The sequence below is a fragment of the Centrocercus urophasianus genome, unplaced genomic scaffold (assembly GCF_019232065.1).
Source record: "Centrocercus urophasianus isolate 14NV4802_14NV808 unplaced genomic scaffold, USGS_Curo_1.0 seq_24, whole genome shotgun sequence".
Classification (NCBI taxonomy): domain Eukaryota; kingdom Metazoa; phylum Chordata; class Aves; order Galliformes; family Phasianidae; genus Centrocercus; species Centrocercus urophasianus.
In genome coordinates this window covers 5,930,922-5,947,228 of record NW_024884800.1, presented here as the reverse complement: position 1 = coordinate 5,947,228, position 16,307 = coordinate 5,930,922, and the positions used below count along the sequence as shown (strand labels likewise).

General features: G+C 36.3%; 1 long non-coding RNA gene across 2 annotated transcripts; it reads right to left on the bottom strand.

Moving 5' to 3' along the window:
• Positions 1–6,287: 6,287 nt before the first annotated feature.
• On the bottom strand, positions 6,288–14,716 carry LOC122163529. 2 transcript variants are annotated; one of them, XR_006169962.1, is made up of 6 exons: positions 14,479–14,716; positions 13,569–13,725; positions 12,744–12,910; positions 11,470–11,703; positions 9,796–9,864; positions 6,288–9,198 (listed from the first exon to the last, which is right to left on the bottom strand). It is a non-coding gene; the product is annotated as an uncharacterized LOC122163529 (long non-coding RNA). The 2 variants fall into 2 exon arrangements; XR_006169963.1 differs by having other exon boundaries at positions 12,773–12,910.
• Positions 14,717–16,307: the final 1,591 nt, after the last annotated feature.

Below are 16,307 nucleotides of genomic sequence, written 5' to 3'. Positions count from 1 at the left end.
ACATCCTTTCCTTTCTCTGCCTAAAACATCTTTATATGTGTGCTACAGCCTGCATGACTCAACATTAAGTGTATTTTCTCCTCGCTTCCCAACTTTTAATAACTTTCAAAGTGTGTGCACACATTGCAGAAACCCTCACAGTACAGTTTCATTGTTATTCTGACTGCATGTATTCAGAGTAACATTTCTCCTCTGAGACCAGCATCTCCAGTGGCATTTGTATAAAATGGGTCCAATGCTGATAATGAATGCACATGCATTAATCTCTCCTTGCAACTTGTTACCATTCAGAATGAAATTTCTCACTGCTTTCTTTTGAGAATTGCTTGACATGCCTTAGACATTTAACACTTGTACAGAACCTGATAAAGTTTTTAACTATTAAGATATAATGCTTTGAAAGATGACCCTTAAACCAATACTTTAAATATGATTTTTTCCTGCTATTGCTGAAGGGACATTCATCAAATGCTTATTAAGATGGTTGTAGAACAAAAAAGAAAATGATGAGTCCTTCTTGCAGAAGGATTGATTTTTTTTTCTCTCCTTAACAGAGTAACATTCATCATTTTCCTCCACCCGTGCTACAATCCCATATTTTCTTCAAGTGATGTTTTTGAAGGTGGACATTTAGCTTCCTCATTTTGTCTTCCAACTCAACCAAAATAAGATAACAATCTTACAGGAATCCTCTAATGTTTACAACTATTATTTTCCTTGTCTTTTTTTTTACTTCTACTTTTTTCAACACACAATAATTTAAAACAGCTGCATTCTGTAAGTGATGCATTAACAGAGTTTAAAGCTTTTATATTAACATTTATAATACTTAGCTGGATTGAACAAGAAAATTAAGAGAATATCCCTCTAAGATGTTTAAAAGGACTTTAGATCAGCAGGAAAACATGTTTCTTTGGCTCAATGTGTATGAGTAAATTTTCAAGAGCATCCTAAAAAAAAAAAAAGTCATACCACTGATGTAGACAGTAAACTTGTTCCAGTTCATAGCTTTATAATAAAATTTCATGTTTTATGCTTAGGCTTAATATACAAAGCTCTGAATTTTGATGTGGAATATAATTCTTTTTTGTATGTCCAATACTCTCTCCTAAGTTTATGAATCGGCTTCAGAGCTCTGCTTTCCTCTCTTCTGGGAGACAGGATTTAAGCAGTGAAAGGCTTTCAAAATAGCTTTGCTACATTAACATAGATATAAGCTTCCAAACAGTTCATAAACAACCTCTCTCTGTATTTTAAACCAACTCCATAACTTTCTTCTACTTGGCTGTTACTTGAGGACCCATCTTTCTGACTTTATTTTCGTTTGCACTGAAGTCAATTTTTTTCTCTCCTCCAGTTCTGGTAGATGTTCATCAATATACCAGAAGAGAATGTACTGGCCAGTAGTCATAGTACTCATAGATTTATTCAGTTTTAAACATCCAATAACTGGATACATCAGAGAAGACAAAGGACCAGAAAAAAAGTTGAACACGCTCTTTACTTAAAAATGCAGAGATGCTCAGAATCAGTTTAGGATCTTATCTATTCACTGACAAATTTGAAGAGGGTCTGTTTCTGGGTGGCTCAAACAGCTGACTGATAAGTAATTTAGATCTTTCTCCTTACTTGAATGACTCTCAATGCTACTTAAATTGCAAGGCAGCAGACATTTATATTTTGTTTCTGCAGTTAATTTATATACTTTTTCTCTAGATTTAGAGTGTTTAGAAACTCTAGAAAAAAAACTTTCAACAGCAAGGCTGTCACACAGCCTTCTCAGCAAGAACAGCCTGCAGTCTCACATTAGATGAATGTAGAGATGCAGAACAAGACTAATCAAACCCATTTTCTAAAACTAAGGAAATAATAACTGTAATATAGAACAATCTCAGTATTACAGGTAATATAAAACCATCTCCATTAGATTAAGGAATCATTGGCAAAAGAAATACATGAAATAATGTTCTATCACATTTTCCCCACCTTACACTATCAAACTACGTGTGGCTCAAAAGTTCTTTGAGTGTGATAGAGTTTGGTATGCATAAAGAAAGTTCCAGAGAGAAGCCAGAAACTGTTAACATACAGTATGTAAAGTTTAAAATTAAACGAAATTATAGCCATGCGAAAAAGCTGTCATTTGAATGACAGGCTTTTTTCCCATGAATTATTCACAGGTTTTGGTTTCTTATTAAAAGATGCAGGAGCTGACTCGAGGTTATATCTGCAACCCAGATAGATTATATTCACCACTACCTGGAAAAAATCCTGTATAGGTGAAACTACAATTTATTAATAAACATAAAGGGAAGCAGTGATGTGCAGAGCAGTTCTGCCACAGAGGATACTGGGTAAATGATGCAGGAAATTAAAGAAGTAAAGTAAGGAATAGAACCTGCAATGAATCTTGACAGATCTCTTTTGGGAGACCATGATTCCCATCTAGTCTACATTTCAAGTGTTGCACTTACTCCCTTGATATCTTACTGTCCTGTCACAGCTGGGACACATCCTTATATTTTGGTCAGTTACTACAAATGGTGGGCAACCAAAACAATCCAGAGCAAAAGATGTAGGCCAAAAATGGTCCCTTCTAGCAGTACTAGTGATTGTTTTCAGTTGGGAACCATAAAGAAACTGATGTCTGCTTTTTTTTTTTTCCAGTACTGAAACTTTTCTTGGAGGAAACCTCAGCTGTGAACTTAAACTTATGAGTAAAGGCAACTCGTATTGATTTTTATCCCACAAACCTTAACAAGTTTATGCAGTTTCTGAAAGGGGGTGTTGACAGGATCCTTGAACGAATTACAATGCCAGAGAACAAAAGAGGAACTATGATCTTTTATTGAAGAACTGATTGCCCTAATTCAAAGACACTTCCAGCTTTAAGAAACCTTTCTACAGGAAATGCAATTTTCACATGTCAAGATATATTTCTTTTTTTTTTTTTTTTTTTGGCAAGTCTTGTTCAGTCTGTTGTAGCTGACTGTAGAGTAGAACACAGAAGCCGATGTTCAATACATGGACTCTTTAATCAATACATCATGAAATGGTAAGGATCTGTAATCAAGGCAGCGCATGAACCAAATAGTCTCTTAGTGCTAGTCAATAAATATATGTCTGGAGTGCTTGAAATTCTGCTCCTTACTTCACTGGGTTCCATTTATGACAGAATAGATAATCTGTCCAGTCTGATACGCAAATCAGACCACCCTAAGAAGCCAGTTATTCATATAAAGTGTTCTTTAAAAATTTTGAGATGTTTGTTCTTTTATGATGAAGTAACATCAATGTTCTCCAATGGCCTTTACATTAATGGCTATAATGTTTTATGCACAGAAGCACAGCATCATATTCAAATTCTGCAGGAACAGTTAACACAAAATACACTCCTGCAAGATTTGACACTTGTTTGTGTACAACAGAAAGCTGGACCAAAACAACACCACCACAACAAAAAACCCCCTCAGCTCAACATTTTTCACATCATGAATGGAAAGTCTCCTCTTTTCTGTTAATACCACTATCATTATTTTTCCTAATGTCTACTACTTTGTATTACACTCACAACAAAGTGTTTTAGAGATCAATTAAATGCCCCAGCTCTGCTTCGATTATTAATCGGTCTGAACAAAAGGTTATTGCTTTGCACACCACAAAGAAAGACAGATTATTCTTTTATTGTTTAGGCTAGCTACACTCCTGCCAGTGCCATTGCCACTGTTCCTAAGCATTCTTACTCAGCAAATTTTCACTTGTACCAATCTTAAAGAATAAACAGAAATCTTGGAGCTTTATACATATCAATCAGCTTTCTAATCTAATCCCTCAACCTTTCTCTTATGAGATAATAATCATATAATGCATTAATGCACTAATTCACAATGACTTCTGTCCTCATTGAAGAAGGTTGATAATATTTATATCTTTTTAAGACTTTTTCCTCTGCCCCTTGTTCAGGCACAATACATATAATCTCTACTTCCATCACTTCCACAGAAGTGGTTACAATTAACAGGTAAGTACTCAAGTTGCATCTTCTCACACAAAAAGGGGGGGGGGGGGGGGAGAAGAGGGGCAAGGCTTGGCACTGTAATGCACACATGGGAGAAGTGCTGCAGGAGTAGACTGTAATGAAAAAAACAGGATAGAGCAGTACAAATCAATAAGGATAATCAGAAAAACTAATTCAAAATGAGAACTGGAAGGTGATGAGAAATAAATACACGAAATTAACACATGAAGTGCGAAAAAAATGTTCATATTCAACAAGATGTAAATATGAATGCCTCATGAGGCAAGTCTTCCACTTCCCTGAGTAGTGCCAGAATTGGCATAAGGTTATACCTCACAAGCAGACCAACAAAATGAAGAGCTTTAGAAAACAGTTTCTGAGGAAAATGTAAAACAAAGAAACAAAAACAAGAAAAAAACCCACTGTTTGTCTACTATGGGCATCCAGAAATTGAAAATGCATATTAGTAAACAGTAAGAAAATCTACTGCAAATATAAAAGGAAGACATGAATTCTGCATCTACTGAATAGGACAAGAATGGTGACTTTTCAAGGCTGCCAGTTAAATTAATCAGAAGACAAGAAAGGAGGGAAGATCTGGAACATACTACTTAGTGCAATTTTGAAAATATTTCACCCAAAGCTAACAAGAAGAGATAAAGATTCATGGAGCAGTTCAAAGGATTAGATGACCTCCCAAGTTTCCCTCAGCCCAGTTGTTTTCTGATTATGTACATACTTGGAAGCAAAATATTTACAAGAATTGCTGCTAATGGAATTCTCAGATTTATCAGAATGAAAACAGTTAATTTTATATGAAACATTTGCAATAAATATTTGCTAAGATACTGATGCAAAATTTGGAAAACAGTGCAAATACAATTCTTCATTGTTGTGACTTGGGAATGGTTGCTATGTTAACATCAACACAGAGACACTGTATTCTCCAAAACTGGAACATCTGCTTTCCAAAGCCAATTCCCACTGACCACTATAAACTCATGATTATTTATAATTTTTTGGAGACTTTAACAAACACACTGTTTTTAATCTTTCTTATTTACTAACACTTTCATTTGCTTACAGAGACCTATGATCTTCCTTGCTCTGCAAAGATTCATCCTTTGAGACCTAGCTGAAGCCCATGTGGCCCTATTTCCACTTCCTGAATTGCGGGCCAAGTCAAAATTAACTTAAGAGATAATGATATTTATTAAGCAACACACTATTAAAAAATGAATATAATTATTAGTAACCAACAAGCTAATATATACATGGCTATTACTAATTTACAATTCTGTTACTTTTCACACTATTATGTTCAATTACAATACAACGCTCCTTAATGTTAAAAGCAACAACAACTATTATGGCATTGAATTACATCACTCTTAAGGTACAAGTCTATTTGTAGTCCTGGGCACATTACAAATGCCAAGTGTCCAGCCACACACTCCCAGTGGAGGAGAACACATTGCACCAGTCAGTAGCACACCTAAGAACACCGGGATATTCACAGACACACAGAGTACAAGAAGAGCTGGGAAGGTAGAACATACAGTTTTGCAGTGCTAGCAGAATTGGTTAGAGAAAATTTTTAATTTGTTACCTGCTCATTTAATCATGTGTCTGTGTTCTTGCCATGCTACTTAATGAGAAAGCTGCAATTTTTTTTTTGGAGGGGAGAGAGAAGATTCCTCTCTGTAGTGACTGCATATCTTTCTCCTCATTAGTGTTGCAAGTCCTGAGCTTCCCAGCTCAGCCCTGAAGCAAAGAGACTTCCAAAACAGTCATGCTTAACAGTCCTGCAAAACCACCCAGTTTGCATAAATGCCTGGGATTGCCCCAACCCAAGAGCATTATCCAGCAGTTCACCTTACTGAACCTCATCAGGTTTTCAAGGGGGGGGGTCACTTCTCCAGCCTATCCAGGTCCCTCTGGATGGCTTCCCTTCCCCGCAATGTATTGATTGCACCACTCAGCTTGGACTCATCTGCAAACTTGCTGAGGGTGCACTCGATGTCATCATCTATGTCATTGATGAAGACGTTGAAGAACACTGGTTTCAAGACGGACCGCTGAGGGACACTGCTTGTGACCAGCCTCCACCCTAACACAGAACCGTGTTGTACAGACGAAGTACATGAAATAGTAGAACACAAAGTATTACAAAAAAAAAGTACAATAAGAGCTTTTACATTTAAAGATAAAAAACACTTTAACTGAATTCATAGAACTCATTTTAATTTGTTTTACTATATACATTCATTTGAGAGGTTTATCAATTGTCTTCTAACATCTTAATGGTAATGGACATTAAGTTTTTAACACGACTGGTGATGTGCAGTTAAAAGTATATGCCCACAGGATAAATCAGAACCAAACCCTTTGGTAGGCCAAGATGAAGCCTCTGTACTTTCTACACTATGCTATACACACCTCTGTTGAAAGCACTGAAATTAAGCACCTAGGGCATAGACTGCTGCTGTGTAACAGAAGAACAAAGGGCTCCTTTTCTCAATCACAGCATCAGGTTGGTGCTGCTGCTGCTGTTAATAGGGATAGGTCAGGGTACCATAGCTCAGTTCTGCTGGAAGCAATGAGACTCTTCCACAAGCAACAATCAGCGCTCATTCTGTTCATAGCACAAGTTTAATTCTGTAGCTTTTATGTTGTTCTATTTTCCCCTCTCTATTTTTCCCCTGCAGTTCTCTATTCTACTTGACCATTTCCCCACACCCTTTCCACTTTCATAGCAGCAGGCCAGCACCTGACCCTCTTCCCAGAACAGCTGAATTTTGCCTTGTGGCTGTCACAGCAACCAGACTAAAATAAAACAGCTTGGAGGGAGCTAACATCTTCTAACAAGACAGAAGCTGAAACATGCCAAGAACATCTTAGATTCACAATTATGTATAAAGTTGGCCAAAAAACTAAGACTGTTTCAAACTATTTGCAATGCAAAAAGTACTCCCACCCAGTGCATTATTTTTATTTCAGAATTCTGCTAAAGCACTCCCTGACCAATTTGTCTTGTCTCCCTTCTGTTTCAGATCTACTAAGAAGTGAGACCAAGGTCTCCCTGTAGACAATATCTGTTTCCACAGAGGAGGAACTGATCTATCTCATTTTTCTATTTGTCTAACATGTCCAGTTTCAAGTTCATTTCTGAAATTTAAAATGCACCTTCAAAATTTCACTGTCATCATCCGTTACATATTGACTTGTTCTGAATGCCTGCACTATGCACCATGAAAAGAGGAAAGACTTGGGAAACAGTAAGAATGCTCAGAACTATGTGATATAGAGAGGAAGCATGACACAGGGCAGTGCTGAGAAAAAGACAACTACAAAAGGAGCTCAAAAGGAGACTGTACCTTCCCCTTCTTGGGAATACAGAAGATGCAGCCAGACCTGGCTGTGTGGTTTTCTCCTGTTCAAAATGAATAATAAGTCGAGTGAAGCTATGACTGGGAGAAAGAACGTGCCCCTAAAGGATGCAGAAGAGGCAGAGGGAACACAGATGTATGTCTTCCAGTTGTGCTTTATCTTACATACATTTAAAGACTTAGGCATTTCAATGGATATTCAATGCATGTCCCAGATTTTCCTGATTTAAAAGCCTTTTTATCTTTGAAGAACTTACTGTAAGGAAATAACTGGAATAGGTTCATCTCAAAGTTCCAACTAGATCTGCCAGTGTAGAAACTACCCAGTCTAAATGTTGACAATAAGCAGCACCTTCATGCTTCTAATCCATATTTACAAATATAGATTGGTTTTATTTCAGGATTATATCTAACTATGAAGAACTTGATAAAATATATTTTGAATACTGTCCCACTGGATTTATTGCTACGACTGCTATAAAGCCATCATGTGTCACTGAACAAACATTTTATCAATGTCTTCTATTACATTTAGGTTTGGTCTCTGCCCTCAAAGACAGAAAGGTTGGGCTTGCACATTTTACCTCTTTCATCTGAGAACTTTTTAATACCTACAGTTGAAAGAATGCTTACTTGTAAATCAGTTGACTAAGCCACGTAAACTACTATTTTTTACATATTGTTCAAAGCAATTAAACAGTGAAATGAGAACTTTGAACACATATGTTAAGAAAGAGGGCCAATAAAGAGCATGTTTTCTACATGGACATTTTCTACATTAATAAACTTAATTTCTCCTGCAACGTATTTACAACAACAAAGCTCTAAATGCTTGAAATATTAGTATGAAATACAGTATCTAAAGTAGTACATATTTTTTAGTAATCTCATACTTGAAAGAATCCCTGCCAAGTTCATGAATCACTGCTGTTTTCTTACTTTAGAAGTCAGCTGGGAAGCCAACCTCCATGCGATGCACCTCTTTTCTCATAAATGGTGGAATCCGTACAAGGTTATATAGGTAGATTTAACTAGATGCACACCATGAACTCCTGTTTCAAAAAGCTTTAGATATAACCTTGCTTTGCAGACAAGTTTCAATTTGATTACTGTGGTGAGTTGATGGACCTGGCATAATCAGTTCTTTGCCTGGTGATAGTGATAGCACTGAACCACTGTTTATAACATCTAGGTAAAATTAATTTAATGATTACTGAACAAATACAGTTTTAAAAGACTGCCCTCTAGTCCCCACAAATTCTAACCTGACTATCAAGTTAACTTAGAAACAATGGACTGCTCTGTTCCAAAATTTTCATTGGTGAACTCATCTACCCATTTAAAAGCATTTTAATAGCATGTATTAAATGATGTAACGTATATCAATAGAATACCTTAATAACACATGTAAATTGAAATTGCTTATCTTCTCACAGTGTTGGTCTAATTGTTTCTAGGGTCTGCTTTTTCTAAAAGTTTGGAACTCTATCTCCTATTTTCATTCAATAAGAACATTATTTGCCTGTGGCTCTGCTATTGGCAAGCCTATGAATATGTCTGAAAAGCACTTTGTAGCTTTTCTGCTTTTGTAGCACTTTCCACTACAAATCAACTAGAATCCACATTGATTAAGACATAATACATACACATTGATTAAGACATAATACAACATTCAAGTCAATAAACCTACTGAAAGGCAAGGTAACATTAATTCAAATTCTGTTTCATATTGTTCTTATTATCACAGATTCTGGCTGGTCCAGTGTTGACCTGGCAGACAACTGCATTTGCCTGTAAAGTAAGGAGAAATTTGATTTGTCTTCTGTTCATTATCTGAAATCGCCCACAGAACCTATTGGTAACAAATTTGCAAAGTAAAGATCTGAAAGACTAGAGGAGGCAAACAAAAAAAATACAATAGTAAAAATATACATTGTTCATGTCTAAACTGTGCTCATTAGATAATCATTTTCATTTGTATGAGGAGCACATTTTTGAGGCAAATCCCCTGATTAGACTAGAGTTTGTTGGCAACACACTGTCCTCAGCATCATGTTCTAGTCTGCATATTTATTCTTACTGCTTGCTAACTGAAACAGTCATTTGTTTCCAGAAAGCTGAGCACTTATTTCCTGTAGAGTCCCCTGGAAAAAAATATATATATGATTGCCTATTCCACAGTTCCAAACGCCTAACTACTTTTTCTCCATCTCCGTAATTTTATTTATTTATTTACTAATATGTACAAGCTCTAGTCCAGGAGAGTCTGAGAGAAAGAGTTAAACTAATGATAAAAAATACACCTGGTCTGTAGAAGTCTTCAATTCAAACCATTACATCAACAATAACATTGTATATTACAATCCCCATATTCCAGATGACACTTACTTTTATGGAATAGGCCTTTTCTTCTACTGTACAACAAAAAGCCTCTTTAGAAGAATATTGAGATATCAACTGAAAATCACAATAAAAACATCTGTTCTAATTCTCTCTGCAACATCTTTTGACTCATCAAAACATATAGGAAAGCATTCACTTACAAATCCATTTAATTCTTTAGTTATCCAAAAGAAGACCCTCATAAAATTTGCCCTAATCTTTTATTTTGCTTTTGTTTCTTAGAAGACTCTAAAGGTTCAAGGGAAGACTCGGTAATCAGGTAACAAAATGTTTTTCATTTTCTCCACTACATTTCTTCACAGTTCTGTTTTTCCTTCTTAAATCAGCCCTCCCCCCATTTGCAACCTGTTGTGCGTTCATACGAAGTCTTTGTTAAAGGTCAGGATGAAATTCAAAGGCACTGTTATTAAACAAAGTGAAGTATTGCCTAATTTCCATCTAAATTCTTTCATTATTTACTACCACCTTACAATCAAAGGGGCAGAATTATTCATGATAATGAAGTACATTATGGAAGTCATCTTTCAAGTGGTTAAACTAATTTAAACTTGATTCATTGTCTTGCAACAGTTTGCACACACTCTTAGAAAAGATTAATTGTGATTTACCCATTTACTATTTCTAAGGAAGTCTGAACTGTATCTTTCTGTCACTGCCCAGGAATGCTGGATTTGCTGTGTTCCTACGATTAAAACAGATCATTCCAGGTTGTAGGGTCCAAATGTGCTCTGCTGCAGGGTACATTTAAACACTGAGTTTTAAAAGACCTCCTATAACCTGGAAGATGGATAAAGGCTAAAAAACAGCAAAAATCCTTTCCTTCAGAAGCTCATTTCAGACAAAATGCTCTTCTCATGTATGTAAACCTTCCGATGTAAGAAACTGATAGCAATTGTAAATGTATTGAAGCATAATTTTCCTATGTGTTTTGTGATTTTAAAAAAGCATTCCTGTTTACATGCAAATTTTACCTGACAACATTTGCCTTTTTTGTGTTGTTTTTTTCTCTGAAAAAGCATAAGCAAATTAAATTGAATTTGCTGGTCTTGAGTCTTCATTCTGTATACAACAGGCACGTATTTAGAGTCAAGTTTGATCAGTACATCAAGACATGGTCAGATTTATTTTGGTGTGACAGAGCAATCTCCACTAATTTTGGAAGCTGGCATTAAGCCACAGGGAAGATCTACTGCTCTAGTAAACACTGCAACCTGAAGAAAATACTTTCATACTTAAATCTAACTATTCCTAGGTAACTAGCAAATAAAGGCTGTTAAATCCTAGCTGGAGATACACAAACATGCTACTTTTCTGTTTTTTCCCTCTCATGTCCACTAAAGATACGTGCAATTGTTCTAGGTCTCCAATTAAAATTCCTCAAAGCAAAATGGCTGAGAGAAAGCTATTCACAGCAGCAATTAAAGTCTCAACGTTAATGAGGGCTCAGTCTTAGAAGAAGCATGAAAAAATGCATCCTGAGACACAACCAGTGAGAACAAAGAACAACAAAATCCTGCATCAGAGCAATGGGAAGGCATCTGAAGGAATGTTTTCACCAACATACATGACCTCGACATTGATGGTGCCTCATTTTCCTGTATCCTATGCTAAAATAATCCTTAAGTGAGACCTATGAGACCTGCTTAATAAACTACTCACCACCATAGAGTGTTGAAAGCTTAAAAAATTGTCTTATTTCCTTGAAAATAGCAGTTAAAGTTTTTAGGTAGAAAAAATATACTCCAGGTCTTTCATTTATATGCACAGGAAAAGCCACTACAGGAATCACCAGGCAAGAACATACACTTATTTACTTGAAATAGATTTTTGTTATCTTGGCTCCTCCTTCAACCTTCCAAACCAACCCAAAAAGATGATTCTCTTGAAAAGTCACTGAAAAAAAAAAAAACATAATTCTTAATGCAGCAAAGTAATTTCATTGCAGAGAATTCCTCCAGAATCTCCCCTTCGGCTTAAAGTAAGCTATGAAAATAACACTCTGCTTGGGATAGAAAATAGGCTTTTGTAAGGTCCTTACAAAAGATACAAGAAAAATAAATGATACCAATAATGTTTTGTATTTCCAAAATTTCTCATACTGACTCAAAAGTATGTTGCTCTCAGGACACGACAGCAATACTGGTAGAAAGAGCAGTAAAATACTGCAAAATTACTCTGGAGTTGAAGACTATTGGCTGATAAAACTTGCCTGGATCAAAAAGCCTGTGTCTTAAAATAAATCAAAGACATATCTGTGCATTTGTGAGCTTTATTTTGAGGTCCTATTCAGCAGGTGCAGATCTGTTTCATCACTACCAAACCTCTTCTGAATCAACCATCTACTGCAAGTCTCAATACTGCTTTCTCTCCTTACAACCTGCACCACACTGCTCACATCTCACACATCTAGGAACACAGAAGATAGTGTGCATGGTTAGGGTGTGCGTGGGGGGTGTTCAAAGGTCTTTCACAGCATATTTTTCCCCTTCAACAAAATAGAGTGCCTATCATAACAGAGGGGAAAAATAAACACTAACAAAACCAATAATCCTTCTGTACTGGATTTTTGGAATATTTTTCACTCTGTTGAGAGATTAAGTAATTTGTGCCTCACAGTTTTAAAGTCAAGTGTTTGGGGATGTTTAGGTTACCTTTCCACCAAAACTGTCAGCTCTGGAAAAGATTTAAAAGCTCCAGGCAAACAGATCCTATGCAGTAAGACAGAACTGGCAGCATTTTACTGACTGTGTGCCAAAATGACAACATCAGCCTGTGAGTCAGCCACAGGTCTCTGCGTTTCCTGGCATGCTAGGAGGGAGGAAAAAAACGACAGAACAGCAATCATTTTTAGTGCTACTACATGGTGATCAGTGAAGATCTTACTTATACTGCCTTCATGCTCAAAGTTACATCAGGAGTATCTCAAGTCTTACATTAGTTTCCCAGTGTTTTCTTACTTCACCTTCTGTTGTGTGAGATAGAGCCAAAGAAAGTTGCTCCATGGTTTATAAATTCAGCACAGCCAGCACAGGCTAATACAATAAAGTCAGTGCCACAGTGTAACTTGTCACTTTCAGAGCATGAGATGAAATGATGCCATCTGTGAGAGAAAACAAAATGGGGAAGTGAGTCACTGCACACTCTGGTAAAATGCTGGAGCTGGAGAGAAAATGACGGAGGAAGGGCAATCAGAAAGCTGAGCTCTAGTGATTACCTCTTAACTCATATAAAGATAGCTTGTTTTAGTCTATACAAGTGTCACATCACAAACCTGTTATACACATCTGCACTTTTATGGTTGTTTAGCTGATGTAATAAAACACACCTGCATTGTTATGACTGTATTTAACTGAAAGCTCTGTAATAGTAGGGCCAATGATACATATTTAAAATTAAAAAATATTCAGCAAGTTCAAATCAGTGTGAACATATAATAGATCATTAATTAGTATTCAATTCACTATGAAAAAAAATACTGAGTAAGTAGTGAATAAAATCAATTCTTTGCTACTTCAGGTTTTCTGCATCTGAATCATTTTGTATGAAGTTATCTCAAAAATGAAAACCTATCACAATGCCTGTAACTCAGAAGAGGTTCTGATTTTAAAAGGTCTCCAAATTCTATTCACCATTTTTCTTTCGGGCGATCCAATTTTATGTCAGGAAATAAACATTTCATGATATCCAACATGTGGTATAAAATAGGATTCATTATTGAAAAAGGAAGTATAGTTTTTGAAATGTTTTAACTAACACACCTAAAAAACATGCTGTCACATATGGTTCAACTTGTTCACAGATACTGAATTGGCAAGGTTTTATTCTCCTCTGCTTATAGGCAACAGAAAGATGCAGCATTAACTTTTATCCACCAGGACTCCAGATCTCTACAGCAGATTTCTGATGCACTTCCAACTGTAGTTCAAATGTATAGAACGTTAAAGATATTACCAGTGTAATAAGCAACACAGAGTCAGTTGTCCAGATCAGTTTGTAATAGGTGACAGTAACTTTTACCATATTGCAATAGGCTGCTAAAGAAGATATCAGCAATCTATTCGTTGCACATGATTACTCCAGAAGGGCTTTCATTCCTACATTGTTCATAATAAGTGTAAAAAACAGACCACAGTCCTAAACTACAGGGTGTTCTTAGTTAACTATTACCAGCTTCCAGTAACTCAGAAGAATGCTTGCACAATTGTCACTTAACTATATTGTAAGATAGTTGTAATATATACGTTCACATCAGGTGGTTGAATTCTGTAAAATCAGTTTCTGCTATTTGCACAGATATTTAATGATTCATTCAACAGCATAAAAAGGAATCAGATTACTAAGTCCTTGCTTGATGTTGTAAATGTTTACTTTTTCTTTTAGGTCACATGGTGTTCTTCACTTATCTTACTAGTTTCTTACAGAAGCACTGAGAAAGTACTTCCATTCACCTACGCCACACTAAGCTGCAATTGCAGACCTCCAAAAAATATAAAGCCTCTTTTCGTATCTCAATAATGAACAGACAAATGAAAAATGGATACTATGTTTGTTTTAACAAGATATAATAGTACACGGTTTCTATTTCTAAGCAGCTTAATACAGTACCGTTTTTTTTTCCCCCACCTGCACCTATTAATTCCACATAATGAAACTAAAGATTCTACTTACCATTTAAAATAAAACTAATAAAACCATTAATGTGACCAAATAATGTGATCACCTTTGGTACCATCACACAGTTATAGAAGGGTTGCGGGTACTCAGCTAAGTCCAAGCCAGGTGTGTTCCACGTGCAAAAGGAATAGTGCTGGGCTGAAATCACTGCAGCGGAGAGGAGCTGACATCAGCTGGTGAGTTGCAACCTGTTAACTTGCAGATAATGTCATTTTTTTTACTGATGCCAGCCCCTTTTCAACTTCAGATTAAGTGTCAAAGGAACCAGAAATAACTGTCTCCTCTACTCAAGACATCATCAGTTAAATGTCCCTTTTCAATGGCATCATAAGCCCATGTTGGATAGCCAAATAATTCAACAGAAGTCAAGGTCAAAAATAGGGAGGAGAGAGGAGAAGCAATCAAGTAGGGAAGGTATTGACATATTACAAGTTACCTGGACCTTGTGATCCAAACAGCCAAAATGAAGACAATTTGGAACATTTACAAATTATTTCAAAGAAATTCTGAAATATGTTAGAAAGTGACAGAAGACAAAAATCAAAATGAAAACAGAATAACATTTTGGATTGCCAGTAACACTGTAATAGAGTATAACCTTTCCATAGACGGCATGCAGGTACACTCGTTTCAGAGGGAAAATACTAATCAACTAGACAATTATTTAATGTAGATTAATAGTTAAAAAGCCCTAAATTGTAATGTATAAATGAAATTATTGATATTCACTTGCTAAAAAAAAAAAAAAAAAAAGTCCCCTAGTATCTTCTCTAAATATTGCCAGAATCTGATTAACTTTATTGCCAGACTATTTACATTTATTAATGGAAGAATTAGACTCACAGTAACAGGGCATGAAGAACACAGGCAGTGAAACCAGTGCTTGAACTAGAGGCCTTTACCATTACGTTTTTCTAACCTTTTTCTGTTTATATTCATTGTTTTCTTCTTATCTACAAGAATTGCCTTGGTGACAGACTAGAGCAACATTTCCCTGTTCTGTACAGTCCACACCCAACTTCCTCTCTTCTGGCTGCCCACACTGCTTGTTCTATGTGCTCGGCAAACTTTCACTTTTTTAACGTGAAAAAATTCACATTATCTGTCCATCTAAATGTCAGGTCTATGCATTCACCTTACAGACCTCTTACAGATTTACCTAAAAAGCCAATTCTGTAGCTCCAAGTTTCTGCGCATCCTGTGACATTTAAATCATCTGAGAGCACATAAGGGAAGTCTGTGGTAACTACTGCATGAAATTACGTGGAAACTACTGCATGATCTCAATTTTATTTTAGAAATTTCCAGCAGGATTCTAAAACCTGAACTCTCATCTATACCAATATGCCTGTCACTGCTCTCACAAAGACCACATACTGATACCACTGCCCAGTTAGTGAACTTCAATAATTTCATTTTGGAATTTGCCAAAACCTACAATTTCAGCCAAATAGGTTTGCTGAAAATCCTGCAAGCTGTGGTAGAGAGAAAGCCTGTTAATGAAGAGCACAGTATTTGAGCTACCAAAATCCTCATGTAATTCAGACTCTCATGCCCCATCTGGGGCTGTTGCATGGCAGTGCCTCAGTAAAAATTCACTTTCTTATCTCTATTAGAAAAAAAAAATGTTGTTCACCAGCATTAAACATACGGAATAGCATCAGAGGCACTGCACCTGCTATCCGTACCAGTATGGCCAGCACTCCCAACCTGCCTACTCCACTGCCCCATTTGAGTGAATGATTTTCTAAGCAGATGGTTACCACTGTTAAACAGATAAATTCTAGCCAGCAGAAAGCATGGAGATTGGGATCACTGCCATG